At 43.1% G+C, this 16,405-nt stretch overlaps 1 long non-coding RNA gene across 1 annotated transcript; it reads left to right on the forward strand.

The window, feature by feature from the left end:
- The first annotated feature begins 3,660 nt into the window (after positions 1 to 3,660).
- Positions 3,661 to 16,119, forward strand: LOC142485085 (uncharacterized). Its single transcript, XR_012798356.1, has 6 exons — positions 3,661 to 3,772; positions 7,398 to 7,515; positions 8,504 to 8,570; positions 10,137 to 10,247; positions 13,560 to 13,669; positions 15,041 to 16,119. It is a non-coding gene; the product is annotated as an uncharacterized LOC142485085 (long non-coding RNA).
- Positions 16,120 to 16,405: the final 286 nt, after the last annotated feature.

Consider the following 16,405-nt stretch of genomic DNA (forward strand, 5'->3'; position numbering starts at 1 on the left):
TCTCTTAGTCCCCACTCTCACCCACATCTTCAATTCCTCCCTATTCTCTGGCTCTTTACCCTCTTACTTTAAGCCTGTAGTGGTCACCCTTTTCTCAGAAACAACCTACACCCTATGTGCCTTACTAACTACCGCCCTGTATCCCTCCTGCTGTTTGTCTCCTAATTGCTAGAATGTCAACATTCTTAAATCACATTCCCTCCTGGATCCTTTACAACCTGCCTTTCGTACAGCTCGTTCTACAGACTGTGCTTAAAGCAAATTCCCAAGGTCACTTTTCCCTACTAATCCTACTTGATCTATCTGCTGCGTTTGATGCTCTCAATCACTCTCCTCCTTCATATTCTAAACTCTCTCTTGGTATCCGTAACACAGTTCTATCCTGGTTTTCATCATAACTTTCCTGTCACACATTCTCCATCTCTGTTGCTAACATGTCTTCGTCTTCTATTGATCTGTCTGTGGGTATACATCAGGGCTCTGTTCTGAGATCTCTCTTTCTCTCTACATACTATCATTTGGTGACCTCATCAACTCTTTGTGACAATCCTATAAATAACAAATACAAATATCAGGTCATGGGAATAAGTGATTTGGACATAAAAGTAACATTTCGGAAGTGTGGACAACTAATACATCTTGTAGATTGCCTTTACAGTGTGATGTCATTGATTCAGTAGATTGTGTGCAGACCAGGACTGCAGTACAGTGTCACTCACATGGATGACTTGCGTGGTAGAAGCTCAAGAACAAGGATGTCAAACTCCAGTCCTCGAGGGCAGCAAACAGGCCAGGTTTTCAGGATATCCCTACTGAAAACCTGGCCTGTTTGGGACCCTCGAGGACTGGAGTTTGACATGCATGCTCTAGAAGGAGCACAGCTGTGGGTGGGAGGTGGATTTGCTTTGCATCAAATGGTTTGGAGCAAGGTTTATTGTATGTATTATCATAATAACAATGCAATGCTTAACTTTTATTTCAGGAGGGATGACTGCAGAACAGAAGTGAATATTGAAGCCATGTGTTCCTTTTCTTGCAAAAGAGAAAATTTGAAGGACAGTTGAAGAGAAGGAAAATTACTACACAGAGACAGATAAGCAATGTGTATATTTCTCATTTACCATTTAGTATTTGTCGTTTTATTGACTCCACACAATCCGGCTGCTACGGGTTTCACATTGAATATTTTCATCTCTACTCTACCCCTTCCTGTGATCTGAACCATGCAAGTTTTCGTTGATTCAATACATCATGAGTAGAGGGTGGCTACAGTATGAAGTAAAGACCCAAGGACCACATCTACTACCATTCATAACAAGAACATGTGCAGTAGCGCACAGCTGCAGTTCTATGTGATTGTTATGAAAGGTTGAGGTGGTTCAATTCTATGAATCTGGAGTGGGATGGATCCTGTTTGCATCATATGGTTTCATCTAGGCCAGTAGATTATATAACTCTCAGTACAGGTTACACATGGCATCAGTATTAGTGATTTAAAGAGGAGGAAAGCTTCAATGTGGAGAACAAAGCCAAGTAATGTTGAAGTTACTCCTTTTACCATTTACTTGGTCAGTCTGTACTGTCTACTCCCCACACAGCTGCTAAGGATCTTCCATTTTAAATACTTTCACCTCCTATTCTGCACTGCTTTGCTGCCCATTATTCAGAGATGCGTTCCAGTCATGTTTACCACTCTGAATCTCTCTGCAGTCATTGGTTCAGCACATCATGGGTAGAGCATGGCTACAGATACAGCAAGCTATTATTATTTTACCGGCTGATCATCCATAATATTGCATTAAAACATAGAATATCACTTAATTTCCAAAAGATTCAGTGATGCTGATAATGCAGAATCTCACAACATTTCCCATCATAATGCCATAATGCACCAGTGGGAGAAATAATCCTTGCTATATCTGTACATTGTGTGACGTATTACCTCCATGACCATTGAGAGCAAGTACATCTTCTGTATAGAGCGGCTGTGTTATGATGCAGTTATTGATCATCATTGACATAATCACAAGAATCTTATGCAAAGGGAAATTGTCCGCAGCGAAGTGAGATTTCAGCCCCCAAACGTCTGTAATATTAATGCAATGTCTTACTTTTGTTGCAGTGAACACTGAAGAGACGGATCTACTACAACACTGTACAGGATGAGCATACACTACAAGCAGCAAAATGATCTTGCAGTTGACAGTATGTTGTTCTGGTAATGTGCACAATTATTATTTATGGGCTACACACCACAGTGCTGGACATATTCTGTTAACTTCAACTCTACTCCTAACATGGAGATGTCTTCCTGGTGTTACTGATTCAGTACATCATATGCACAGTGTGGTTATGATATGATGGATTGATTTAATGAACCCACCAACCAATGATGACATCTGCATCATCTTCTGTAAAGTGCAGCTACAGCATGATATTATCAGCATTTGGTGCGGTATAATCAGAGGTATCTATGTGCTTGTGTGCCTGTTTTAAGTCCTCCAGCTTAACGCCCCTACACCTCCCACTACACAGGCATACTTACATATGCATACACTGACATCTGGCATACCTACACACACCCCAGGGCCACTTCCTTCCCCTGATGTCAGGGAGAGGATGGGCATGCAGAGTGCAGTAAGTCTCCACGTTACTCTGGCCAACAGTCTTGGCCTACCCCCAGCATCTGTCACCCACAACATCTGTTCCCTCCTTGTAAAGTGCTGAACTATCTCACCTGGGTCAGTGCTATAGCTGATCACAGTACCCGATCAGGATGTCACTGTGACAGGCAGCAGTGCAGATTGACCGGTCAATCAATGCAGTGCCGCAACATATGCACTAAATGAGATTTCCGTGCCCCCAGTCAGGTTACTCCCTGGGCAGTGACCCTGCTCACCCCCTCCCCTAGTTCCACCTCTGATCACAATTATCTCTCTTGGAGAGTGTAGCAAATTGGAGTTGGGGGAATCTCACCTCTGCCATGCATGGTCACAATCTGGGCACAGGACCCAAATAGTGGGCAATGTGGCACTTCTTACAGTAGAGAATAAGTAACTTTATTCTTTACTTGTGTATTAAGGACCTTATTTGCATTAAATTCAGTCCACATGGGACCAAGACTTTCTGGCTTACTGAACAAAGTGGAATTGTTTCGTAGAGGGTGGAGAATTGTATTTTATCTGAAATTACCCCCTCTGCACAAAATACAAACAATTATACCCATACAAGTACCTTGTGGAAGTAGTTGCCCTCTATCTTCCTGTGGTCTCTCCCTGTTTCTCACCGTGCCTCCTCCCATTTCCTTGCACCTCTGCGTCTCCGCATATATCCCTATACTCAGAGCCGGCTCCGGTCAGTGACATGGGATGCCCAAATATGAGCATATCCATATATGGGCATCCATGCCACTGACCGGAGCCCACTCTGTTGCGGATATGGAGAGAGACTGGGAGATTTACATCCCCTTATAATTCATATGGTGCATAGTACCGGCACGTATTGTTTTACCGGTACTGTGTACCTTCTTACTTTCACACTGGTACAGTATGTGCTGCAGTGGGACTGAGAGGGATATATTGGTAACACATAGTCATTGGTGGGGGAATTCAATCCATTTTGAAAATAGTAATGCATTGTTTTTTACTTTTTTTTTTGCAGTAATGAAGAATGAAAAAGTTCTGTTAAAATTGAATTGGACGTGAACTGGATTCAGCATTTCATCCTCAACTCTGCACCAGTGTGAATTGACGTTCTTTAATGTTCTGACAAGGTACATGCAACATCTCTTCCTCTACCCCTACACCACCCTCTGCCTCTTGCCTCTCTCTCCACCTCCCTGCTAAGCGTATTAACCCATCTAATGTAATCCACATTCCTTGTCTCACTTTACTCTTCCCTTCTCACGTGCCCTCTGGAATGTCTGCTCTACGACTAACATGGTCTATTTGTACATGACCTCTTCTGCTCTCATCATCCACCACTTCTCATTCCCCTCACCCCTGTCCTACTCGATACCTCAGCTTAATTGAACTCTCTCCTCTGACATCTACCCTTATCTCTAACCTCTCCTCACTTTCTGCTTAAACTAACTATCTTGTTAACTCTTACAATGCTATCATCTCCTCCTCCCTCCTCCTCCATCATCTATATGCCCCTTCTAGGCTCTGACACACTCATCCCTCTAAGGCCGTGATTATCATGGGCACACGCTTGGTCGTCCACAGTGCGTGCGAGCGATGCAGGGCCTCCCCGTCGCCTCGGACCTCAGTGCAGGGATTGCTGGAGCGACAGGCATGCGCTAACTTTGCCTTCTGTTGCGTGCTTACTATAGACGCAGCCTAACCCATGCATTGGTTAAATTCACAAGCACGCTCTCATCACACTTCATCACATCACACTGCTGCTCTTAACACCTATGGAGGAAATCTCACAGTCTGATTTTCTACACTAAACCTTTGTCCTGTTCTGTAAAACTCTGCTCCTTTTTTTAAGGTCAAACACTACTTTTTCCTCACTCATCAACACTCCAATTTCATTCACACTGTCTTCTATGTATTTGAGTCCCACCACTGACTTTCTCCTCCCACTTAACATCCATCCTTTATTTCTCCTCAAGCCTTTGCTCACTTGAGGCAAGGTGGATGCCATCCACAAGTAGATTCGTTCTCTCCCTTCCCCCTCTCTCTTTTTCTATCTAGATCTCATTGCACTCTTGACTCCTTTTCTCCTGTCACAAAGCTGGAACCTGATCTTCTCTTCTCCCTCTACCACATGCCCTCTCAATCCTATATTCTCACTCTCACCCACATCTTCAATTCCTCCATATCCTTTGGCTCTTTCAACTCTTCCTTTTAAGCATGCAGTGGTCACCCCTATTCTCAAAAATAACCTTGACCTTGTGTGAATTTCTAACTATCGCCCTGTATCCGTCCTACCATTTGCCTCCTAATTGCTAGAACGTCTTGTGATCTCCCGTTTGATCAACATTCTTAAATCACATGCTCCTCTGGGCCCTTCACAATCTGCCTTTCCCAATGTAACCAATTATGTACATAAAGAAAATTCCCAAGGTCCATTTTACTTACTAATCCTGCTTGATCTCTCTTCTGCTTTTGATACTGTCAATCACTCTTCTCATTCATATTCTAAACTCTTTCTTCGTATCCGCAGCAAACTTATATCCTGGTTTTCATCATACTTCTCCATCACACATTCTCCATCTCTGTTGCTAACGTGTCTTTGTCTCCTGTTGTTTTGTCTGTTGGTATACCTCAGGACTCTGTTCTGGGACCTCTCTCACTCCATACTATCACTAGTTGACCTTATCAACTATTTTGGCCCTTGATATCATCTCTATGCAGATGATACACACACCCTATCCACCCTACCGTCACTCCTGCAATTTAGTTCCTAGTTTCGGGTGGCCTCCTGGCTATATCCTCCATGGATGACACTCTTCTGCCTTAAACCTAATGTCTAAAACTGAGCTCCTCATATTTCCCCCTAAATCTGGCCTAATATCACCTTTCTCCATCGCAGTAAACAGTACTACCATCATCCTGTCATGAAAGCACATTGCCTAGGAGTAACATTTGACTCTTCCCTTTCCATCTTCATTCACGACACTGGCTAAAGTTTGTTGATTCTTTCTCTGTAATATTTCCAAGATTTGCCCTTTTCTCTGTCAATCTACTGCTAAAACGCCAATGCATTCCCTTATCGTATGGGTTAACATACTGCTAACAGGGCTCCCTGCTTCACAACTTTCTCATTTGCAATCTATCCAAAACTCTGCTGCTTGAATAATTTCCCTTTCTCCCACAACAGTATCTGCTCATCTCCTCCTCCTTAAATCCCTCTCCTTGCTTCCCATCAAGTTTCAGATCACCTACAAAGTTCTCCTCCTTACCTTTTTGTTAAGGTTCTCTATTAGTGGTGTACCGAGTACCCGGCGTTACCCGACACATTTCCAGCTACCCGGACATTACTCGAAACCGGCCACTGAGAAGTGGACTTGGCCGGGTAATACCCGGCGTCGGGTAATGTCAGGGCAGCTGGAAATAATCTTTTATACTTACCTTTCCTAAGACATCTAGGATCAGCAGCAGCAGTCCTCTGATGTTGGCAGCATCAGAGGTGTCTTCACCTGGCGGGGGGAGCTGCAGGAATCACTTCCACAGCACCGAAGCAGGTAAGCTGTGTCTGTGAGCCTGCAGCTCCCCCGCCGGCTGAAGACACCACAGATGCTGCCACCGTCACAGGACTGCTGCTGATCCTAGATGTCACCGCCACCCGGAAGGTAAGTGCCAACCGTGTACCCGACCGGGTAGAACCTTTCATTTTGGCCGGGTACCCGTTACCCATTTTTTTATAGTTGAGGACCCAGTCCAACACTATTCTCTATTCATCTGCTCCTTCCTACATATCATCTTTGGTCTCGTTATGCCCTTCCTCGTCTCCTAAGCTCTACTAATAACTGTCTCCATTATACTTCTTACACCTCTACTGCGCACTCGCTCTCTTGCCTGAAACCCTTTCCCATCAATTTACCTGTGAAACTCACACACACTCAGTATATGCCAACATACCCTCTTCCACCCACATTTAAGATCAACCTTAAAATTCACAACTTAAATGAAGCATTTCAATAGCTTTTACTCGTTGCTACTGTCACTCATTCAGTCACTAACTATTGTTCCCAAGAAGTGCTTTATACTACAGTACCCACCATTAAGGACAAGCATTGTCATCTACTGCACTTGTTCCCCCACCTGTTGTCTCTCTGTAAGTCTCCTTACATTTCTCTTAGATTGTAAACTACCCAGGACAGGGATTTACTTTCCTATTGTCTGTTTTTGTTTGTTGAACTTATTGTATAATAATTTCCTGTACTTTTTGGTCTCTCTTGTAAAGCGCTGAGTACACAATGGGTGGTATATAAATAGAGATATATGCAGAGTCTAGAGACAAGGCACACGTGTATAGGTAGCTACAGTTTATCCGGGACCGTATGCATCCTTGAAGTGCCTGTCCCAGTTATTTTCTATTGATTGCAATGTAGGAGTGTCTGTCCTGTCTTATTTTTTTTATTATTATTATTATTATTATTATTATATATACAAAGATATATACAAAGATTGTTTCCTGTCGTTAGCATGACATTGTGTGACACAGTGTGATGTCATTGATTCAGTAGATTGTGTGCAGACCGGGACTGCAGTACAGTTTCACTGACATGAATAACTTGTGTGGTAGAAGCTCTAGAAGGAGCACAGCTGTGGGAGGGAGGTGGATTTGCTTTGTATCACATGGTTTGGAGCAAGGTTCATTGTATGTATCGTCAATAATAATAATTATAATAATAATAATGCAATGCTTAACTTTTTTATTTCAAGAGGAAAGACTGCAGAACAGAAGTGAATATTGAAGCCATGTGTTCATTTTCTTGCAAAATAGAAAATTGAAGGACAGTTGAAGAGGAGGAAAATGACTACACAGAGACAGATAAGCAATGTGTATATTTCTCATTTAGTATTTGTCGTTTTATTGACTCCAAAAAATCCGGCTGCTAAGGGTTTCGCATTGGACATATTCACCTCTACTCCACCCCTTCCTGTGATCTGTACCATGCAGATTTTTGTTGATTCAATACATCATGAATAGAGTGTGGCTACAGTATGAAGTACTGACCCAAGGACCACATCTACTACCATTCATAACAAGAACATGTGCAGTAGCGCACTGCTGCAGTTCTATGTTATTGCTATGAAAGGTTGAGGTGGTGCAATCATATGAATCTTGAGTGGGAGGGATCCTGTTTGCATCATTTAATTTGATCTAGGCCAGTAGAGTATATAACTCTCAGTACAGGTTACATATGGCATCAGTATTAGTGATTTAAAGAACAGAAAAACAGGAGTGGAGAACAAAACCAAGTAATGTTGAAGTTACTACTTTTTACTATTTACTTGGTCAGTCTGTACTGTCTACTCCCCACACAGCTGCTAAGGGTTTCCATTTGAGATACATTCACCTTCTACTCTGCACTACTGTGCTACCCTCTATTCAGAGATGAGTTCAAGTCATGTTTACCACTCTAAATCGCTCTGCAGTCATTGATTCAGCACATCATGGGTAGAGCATGGCTATAGATACAGCAAGCTTTATTTTACCCTAATATTGCATCAAAAAATAGAATATCACTCAGTTTCCTACAGATTTACTGATGCTGATAATGCAGAATCTCACCCTCCCATCATAATACACCAGAGGAAGAAATAATCCTTGCTATATATGTACATTGTGTGACATATTGCCTCCATGACCATTGATGGCAAATACATATTCTGTATAGAGCAGCTGTGTTATGATGTAGTTGTTATTGATCATCATTGAGATATAATCACAAGAATCTTATGCAAAGGGAAACTGTCATTAGCATAGTGGGATTTCAGCCCCCAAACTTCTGTAATATTAATGCAATGTCTTACTTTTATTGCAGTGAACACCGAAGAGACGGATCTACTACAACAGCAAAATGATCATGCCGTTGACAATATGTTGTTCTGGTAATGTGCACAATGATTATGTATGGGCTCCACACCACAGTGCTGGACATATTTTGTTAACTTCAACACTACCCCTACCATGGAGATGTCTTCCTGTGATTGGTGTTACTGATTCAGTACATCATATGCACAGTGTGGCTATTATATGATGGATTGATTTAATGAACCCACCAAACACTGATGACATCTGTATCATCTTCTGTAAAGTGCATCTACAGCAGGATATTATCAGCATTTGGGGTGATATAATCAGAGGCATCTATGTGCTTTTGTGCTGGGTAAAGTCCTCCAGCTGAACCGCCCCCCGCCCCCCACCCCCCTACACCTCCTGCCACACAGGCAAACTTACTTACACACACAGCACACTTACTTATGCACACTGACACTTGGCATACCTACACACACACACCCCACAGCCACTGGCATGCATGCAGAGTCCTGGGCATGCAGGATGGGCATGCAGAGTACAGAATATCTCCACCTTGCTCTGGCCCGTACTCTTGGCCTACCCCCAGCATCTGTCACCCACAACCTCTGTTCCCTCCCTGTAAATTGCTGCACTAACACACCTTGGTCAGCGCTGCAACCGATCACAGCACCGGATCATGTCACTGTGATAGGAAGCAGTGCTAATTGACCGGTCAATCAATGCCACGTGGCAACATACGCACCAAAAGAGATTTCCATGCCCCCTGACAGGCTACTCCCTGGGCAGTGACCCTGCTCATCTTCCACCTCTGATCACAATATTCTCTCTTGGAGAGTGTAGCAAATTGGAGTTGGGGGAATTTCACCTCTGCAGTGCATGTAGAGTCCTGTATGCAGAGTACAGAAAGTCTCCACCTTAGTCTGGCCCGTACTCTTGGCCTACCCACAGCATCTGTCACCCACAAATAATACATACACTAATACTCCCCACAATACACACTTTAATACCTCCTCAATAATAATCTCCCCAATAATATTATAGTCTTAAACACAATATACACAATACCCCCTAACACAAGATACCCAATCTAACACTCTCCTCTGCACCTCAACATAATATACACACTATAATACCCTACACACAATATAATACTCCCACACACACACAATATACACACTATCCTCCTACCGCCATAAAACACAACCAATAATACACACACACTTTGTGGATGTTGGGACCAGCTCCTTGCATGCACCAGTGAAAGAGAGAGGCCTGCCATCCGTGCCTCCCTCCGTTTCCCATCTTCTCCCTGTCTCTCTCCCTCCCTTTCTTTGCATCTCCCTGCATCTTTGCGTATACCCAGTCAGTGACGGCTCCGGTCACGTGATGCCTTAATATGGGCTTATCCATATATCTGTTGCAGAGATGGAGAGAGACCTGGAGATTTTACATTTCCTTATAATTCATATTGGTACTTAGTACGGGCACTTATTGTTTTATCAGTACTGGGTACCTGACCGTACTGGCCTACGAGTGAGAAGGCAATATTGGCATCACACAGTTACTGTTGAATATGTCATTCAATCCATTTTGAAAATAGTAATGCAATGTGGTTTTGTTTTGTTTGCTTTTTGCAGTAATGAAGAATGAAAAAGTTATATTAAAATTAAATTGGAGGGGAACTGGATTCAGCATTTCTTCATGAACTCTGCACTTGTGAGCATTGACCTTCTTGAGTGCCCTGACAGGTACACGCAACTTTAAGACTATAATCTTCATCAACTGCTGTGCAAGCTTTCGTGCTATACCTCCCCCTCCGGTTTTGATTTATACATTTGCTCTCTCAATTCATGTCCTCTAATATCTGGAGGCTCTCTCCTAGCATTTCTCTCTACCACAGCACGTCATCCCAATGTAACCTCTCTCTTGTTCTTTCTGTTTACTGTTTCCTCACTGCTCTGTAAAACTTTTCTAATTTCTCTAACTTCCACACTCCTGCTTTTATCCACATGTTCTATACACTTTCCTTCCCCTACCTTTGCATGTGTCTACACAAAGCACCATTTGTACAGACCTCTATTGCAGCTATTTCTGCACTGCTCAATGAAATGCTCTCCTGCACATCCTATTCTCTTCCACCTTCCCTCATTCTCTACGCCCCCCTCTCAAAGCCCCCTCTCTCTATGTCTCCTCTCTCTACGCCTATCTGTCTCATTCTCTTGACGCCCTTCTCTCTCTACATATCCCTATCTCTGTCTCTCTCTACACCTATCTCTGTGTCTCCTTCTATGCTCGCTGATGTTGGGGGATATCTCTTATAATCTTGGACCGGCTCATATACACATCAGGCCTCCCTACTAAGAGTGTTAACCTATCTAATGTAATCCACATTCCTTTCCTTACTTTTCTCTTCCCTTCTCCTGTGCCCTCTGGAATGTCCACTCTTACTAACAAGGCTCTAGTTGTACATAACCTCTTCTGCTCTCATCAGTCACAATCAGTCATTCCCCTCACCGCATCTTACCTGTCCCACTGATTTGCCTCTGCTTAATTAAACTCTCCTCTGACATCTACTCTAACCTCTCTTCTCTCTTCTCTCTCTCTCTTTCTGCTTAAACTAACAATCTTATTAACTCTTACAATGCTATCCTCCTATCTATATGCCCCCTATAGGCTCTGACACACTCATCCCTCTAACCCACACCTTTGGCTAAATTCCCAAACACACTCATCACACTTCCACTCGCTGTTCTTAATACCTACGGAGGAAATCTCACACTTTGTTTGATTTTTCTACAGTAAAAATGTCTCCTGTCCTGTATAAAGCTGCTCTCTAGGGCTAAATACACTACTTTTTTCCACACTCATCAACACTCAAATTTAATTTACGCTGTTTTTTTTCTCTGTATTTGACTCCCTCCACTGACCTTCTCCTCCCACTTGCCATCCTTCCTTCACTTCTCCTCAAGCATTTGACTACTTCAGAGGCAAGGTGGATGCCACCCAAAAGGAGATTCCTTCTGTCCCTTCCCCCTTCTCTCCTTCTACCCAAATCTCCTTCTGCACTTGACTCCTTTTCTTCTCTTACAGAGCTGGAAGCTAATCATCTTCTATTCTCCCTCTACCACATGCCCTCTAGATCGTATCCCCTCACACCTTACTGCATCTCTTAGTCCCCACTCTCACCCACATCTTCAATTTCTCCCTATTCTCTGGATTTTTGCCCTCTTACTTTAAGCCTGTAGCGGTCACCCTTTTGTCAGAAACAAACTACACCCTATGTGCCTTACTAACTACCGCTCTGTATCCCTCATGCTGTTTGCCTTCTAATTGCTAGTGTCAACATTCTTAAATCACATGCCCTCCTGGATCCTTTACAACCTGCCTTTCGTACAGCACGTTCTACAGACTGTGCTTAAAGCTAATTCCCAAGGTTTTTCCCTACTAATCCTACTTGATCTATCGGCTGCGTTTGATGCTCTCAATCACTCTCCTCCTTCATATTCTAAACTCTCTCTTGGTATCAGTAACAAAGTTCTATCCTGGTTTTCATCATAACTTTCCTGTCACACATTCTCCATCTCTGTTGCTAACATGTCTTCGTCTTCTATTGATCTGTCTGTGGGTATACATCAGGGCTCTGTTCTGAGATCTCTCTTTCTCTCTACATACTATCATTTGGTGACTTCATCAATGCTTTTGGCCTTAGATATAATCTCTATGCGGATGATACACACACAAATCTATCCACCCCTGTTCTCACTCCTGCAATCCAGTCCCTACTCTTGGGTTGTCTCCTGGCTATATGCTCATGGATGGCACTCCACTGCCTTAAACTTAATGTCTAACACTGGGCTCATATTATCCCCTTTCTCCATCACAGTAAACAGTACTACCATCTATCTTGTCATCAAACATGTTGCATAGGAGTAACATTTGGCTCTTCAATTCCATCTCCATTCACATGCACGGCTATGGGTAAAATGTGTTGCCTCTTTCTCTGTAATATTGCCAAGATCTTCCCTTTCCCCTCTCAACCTACTGCTAAAACTCCAATGTATACTGTTATCCTATAGGTTATTTTAACATACTACTAACAAGCCTCCATGCTTCACAACTTTCTCCTATGCAAAACTCTGCTGCTTGAATTATCTCACTTTCTCCCACAACAGTCTCTGCTCATCTCCTTAAATCCCTGTCCTGGCATCCCATCAAGTTTTTGTATCACCTACAAAGTTCTCCTCCTTACCTTTTTGTTAAGGCTCTCCATTAATCTGCTCCTTCTTGCATATCATCTTTGATCTCTCGTTATGCCCTTGCTTGTCTCTTGCACTATAACTATAACTGTCTCCTGTAAACTTCTTTCACCTCTACTGTTCTCTCACTTGCCTGAAACCATTTTCCATCACTGCACCGTACATGTGAAACTTCCTCACACTCAGTATATGCCAACATAACCTCTTCCACCCACATGTAAGACCAATCTTAAAATTCACGACTTAAATCAAGCATTTCAAAAACTTTGACTCGTGGCTACTGTCCCACACCCACAGTCACTGCTAACAACTATTGTTCCCAAGATGTGCTTTCTACTAATTGTACCCACCATTAAGGACAAGCATTGTCATCTACTGCACTTCTTCCCCCAACTGCTGCCTCTCTTTAAGTCTTCTAACATTTCTATTAGATTGTAAAGTTCCCAGGGCAAGGATTTACTTTCCTATAATCTGTTTTTATTTGTCGCACTTATTTTTTATTTATTTTTCCCCTCTCCCCTAATGATATACATATAGGTTTTCCTGTCATTTGCATGACAGAGTTATTATGGATAACTATTGCATCATGTAGACTGCCTTTTCAGTGTGATGTAATTGATTCAGTACTTTGTGTGCAGACTGTGACTGCAGTACAGTGTCACGAACATTAATGACTTGTGTGGTAGAAGCTCTAGAAGGAACACAGCTATGGGAGGGAGGTGGATTTACTTTGGATCACATGGTTTGGCGCAAGGTTCATTGTATGTATGATCATAACCATGCAATGCTTAACTTTTATTTCAGGAGGGAAGAACAGTGAATATTGAAGCCATGTGTTTCTTTACTGGCAGAAGAGAAATTTTGAAGGACAGTTGAAGAGGAGGAAAATGACTACACAGAGACAGATAAGCAATGTGTATATTTCTCATTTAGTATTTGTCGTTTTGTTGACTCCACACAATCCAGCTGCTAAGGGTTTCGCATTGGACATATTCCCCTCTACTCTACCCTTCCTGTGATCTGTACCATGCAGGTTTTTGTTGATTCAATACATCATGAGTAGAGTGTGGCTGCTGTATGAAGTATTGACCCAAGGACCACATCTACTACCATTCATAACAAGAACATGTGCAGTAGCGCACTGCTGTAGTTCTATGTGTTTTATTAAAGGTTGAAGTGGTGCAATCATATGAATCTGGAGTGGGATGAATCCTGTTTGCATCATATGGTTTCATCTAGGCCAGTAGAGTATATCTCTCAGTACAGGTTACACATGGCATCAGTAGTAGTGATTTAAAGAACAGAAAAAACAAGAGAAACTTCAATGTTGATAACAAAGCCAAGTAATGTTGAAGATACTCCTTTAACTATTTATTTGATCAGTCTGTACTGTCTACTCCCCACACAGCTACTAAGTCTTCCATTTGAGATACATTCACCTCCTACTCTGCACTGCTGTTCTGTCCTCTATTCAGAGATGAGTTCCAGTCATGTTTACCACTCTGAATCACTCTGCAGTCATTGATTCAGCACATCATGGGTAGAGCATGGCTACAGATACAGTAAGCTTTATTTTACCGGCTGATCATCCATAATATTGCATTAAAACATAGAATATTACTCAGTTTCCAAAAGATTCAGTGATGCTAATAATGCAGAATCTTACAACACATCCCATCATAATGCACCAGAGGAAGAAATAATCCTTGCTACACTACCGACACGTTTTATTGAAGCACGGCTAGCACCGCAAGCCGGGGGATGCCCCGGCGTGCTAGCCGCACTCCCTCAGCGTGCCGCGCATCACCGATGCACGGTCACGCGTCATCGGGTGCCTGCGCCCCCTGCACGCGCGTCCAGGGCTCCCCGAGGGAGCACTGGTGTCCCGCGATGTGGGGGACAGCGGCAGGGGGTTCCGGGGGACCCGACGGACCCGGCAGCGGAAGGGAGAAAGCCCCGATCGGAGGGCGCTCCTCCGCTGCTTCGGCGTGCGCCCGGCACCCTCCGGCGCGCGCCAGGTTACTGCTGCGGCCAAGAACGGGCAAATGCTCGAATAAACTCGGCCGCAGCAGTATATCTGTACATTGTGTGACGTTTGGCCTCCATGACCATTGATAGCAAATACATATTTTGTATTGAGCGGCTGTGTTATGATGTAGTTGTTATTGATCATCATTGAGATATAATCACAAGAATCTTATGCAAAGGGAAAATGTCTGCAGCATAGTGGGATTTCAGCTCCCAAACTTCTGTAATATTAATGCAATGTCTTACTTTTATTGCAGTGAACACTGAAGAGACGGATCTACGACAACACTGCACAGGACAAGAGCAAACACTACAAGCAGCAAAATGATCTTGCAGTTGCAAGTATGTTCTGTAATGTGCACAATTATTATTTATGGGCTACACACCACAGTGCTGGACATATTCTGTTAACTTCTACCCCTACCATGGAGATGTCTTCCTGTGATTGATTCAGTACATCATATGCACAGTGTGGCTATGATATGATGGATGGATTTAATGAACCCACCACCCACTGACATCTGCATCATCTTCTGTAAAGTGCAGCAGGATATTATCAGCATTTGGGGTGGTATAATCTGGGGCATCTATGTGCTTTTGTGCCTGGATAAGTTCCTCCAGCTGAACCACCCCCCTATACCTGCCACACAGGCATACTTACAGAGCACACTTACTTATGCACACTGACACTTGGAATACACACACACACACACACAGACACTGTCATGCATGCAGTGTCCTGTATGCAGAGTACAGAAAGTCTCCACCTTACTCTGGCCCGTACTCATGGCCTATCCCCAGCATCTGTCATCCACAACCTCTGTTCCCTCCCTGTAAAGTGCTGCACTAACACACCTGGGTCAGCGCTGCAGCTGATCACAGTGCCGGATCATGATGTCAATGGGATAGGCAGCAGAGCTGATTGACAAGTCAATCAATGCAGCTCCGCAATATATGCACCAAAAGAGATTTCTGTACCCCCTGTCAGGCTACTCCCTGGGCAGCGACCCTTCTCACCCCTCTCATTCCACCTCTGATCACAATAATCTCTCTTGGAGTGTGTAGCAAATTGGAGTTGGGGGAATCTCACCTCTGTAGTGCATGGTCACAATCTGGGCACTGTACCCAAATATTGGGCAATGTGGCACGTCTTACAGTAGAGAATAGAATAAGTAACTATATTCTTTACTTGTGTATTAAGGAACTTATTTGCAATAAAAATTCAGTCCACCTGGGACCAAGACTTTCTGGTTTTCTGAATAAAGTGGAATTGTTTTCCTATAATTTTATATTCTCTGAAATGTAACATCACAATAAAGTACTCCTATTTTTTTCCTTTGTGCTTTTTTATGGACTATTCCTTTATGTATTTCACTTAATGGGACTAATTACCTTACGATTAGATTTCACTTGTATTTTCTTGGGTTACTCTTTGGAATTTCTCTCTGTGTTCATTTATACTATCTTATTTAGAGCAGTCTTTGCCATTGGACCCCATTTCTTGCCAGAGAGATCTGTAACACAGAGTATTGAAGAGAGTACAGAACAGTGGTGAAGTAGATTTTTATGCTTCTAGGCAGCCTCCCTTCTCACCATGTATTCTGCCCCCGACGGTCTCTTGC

This window comes from Ascaphus truei, unplaced genomic scaffold, assembly GCF_040206685.1.
Source record: "Ascaphus truei isolate aAscTru1 unplaced genomic scaffold, aAscTru1.hap1 HAP1_SCAFFOLD_531, whole genome shotgun sequence".
In the NCBI taxonomy this organism is placed as follows: Eukaryota; Metazoa; Chordata; class Amphibia; order Anura; family Ascaphidae; genus Ascaphus; species Ascaphus truei.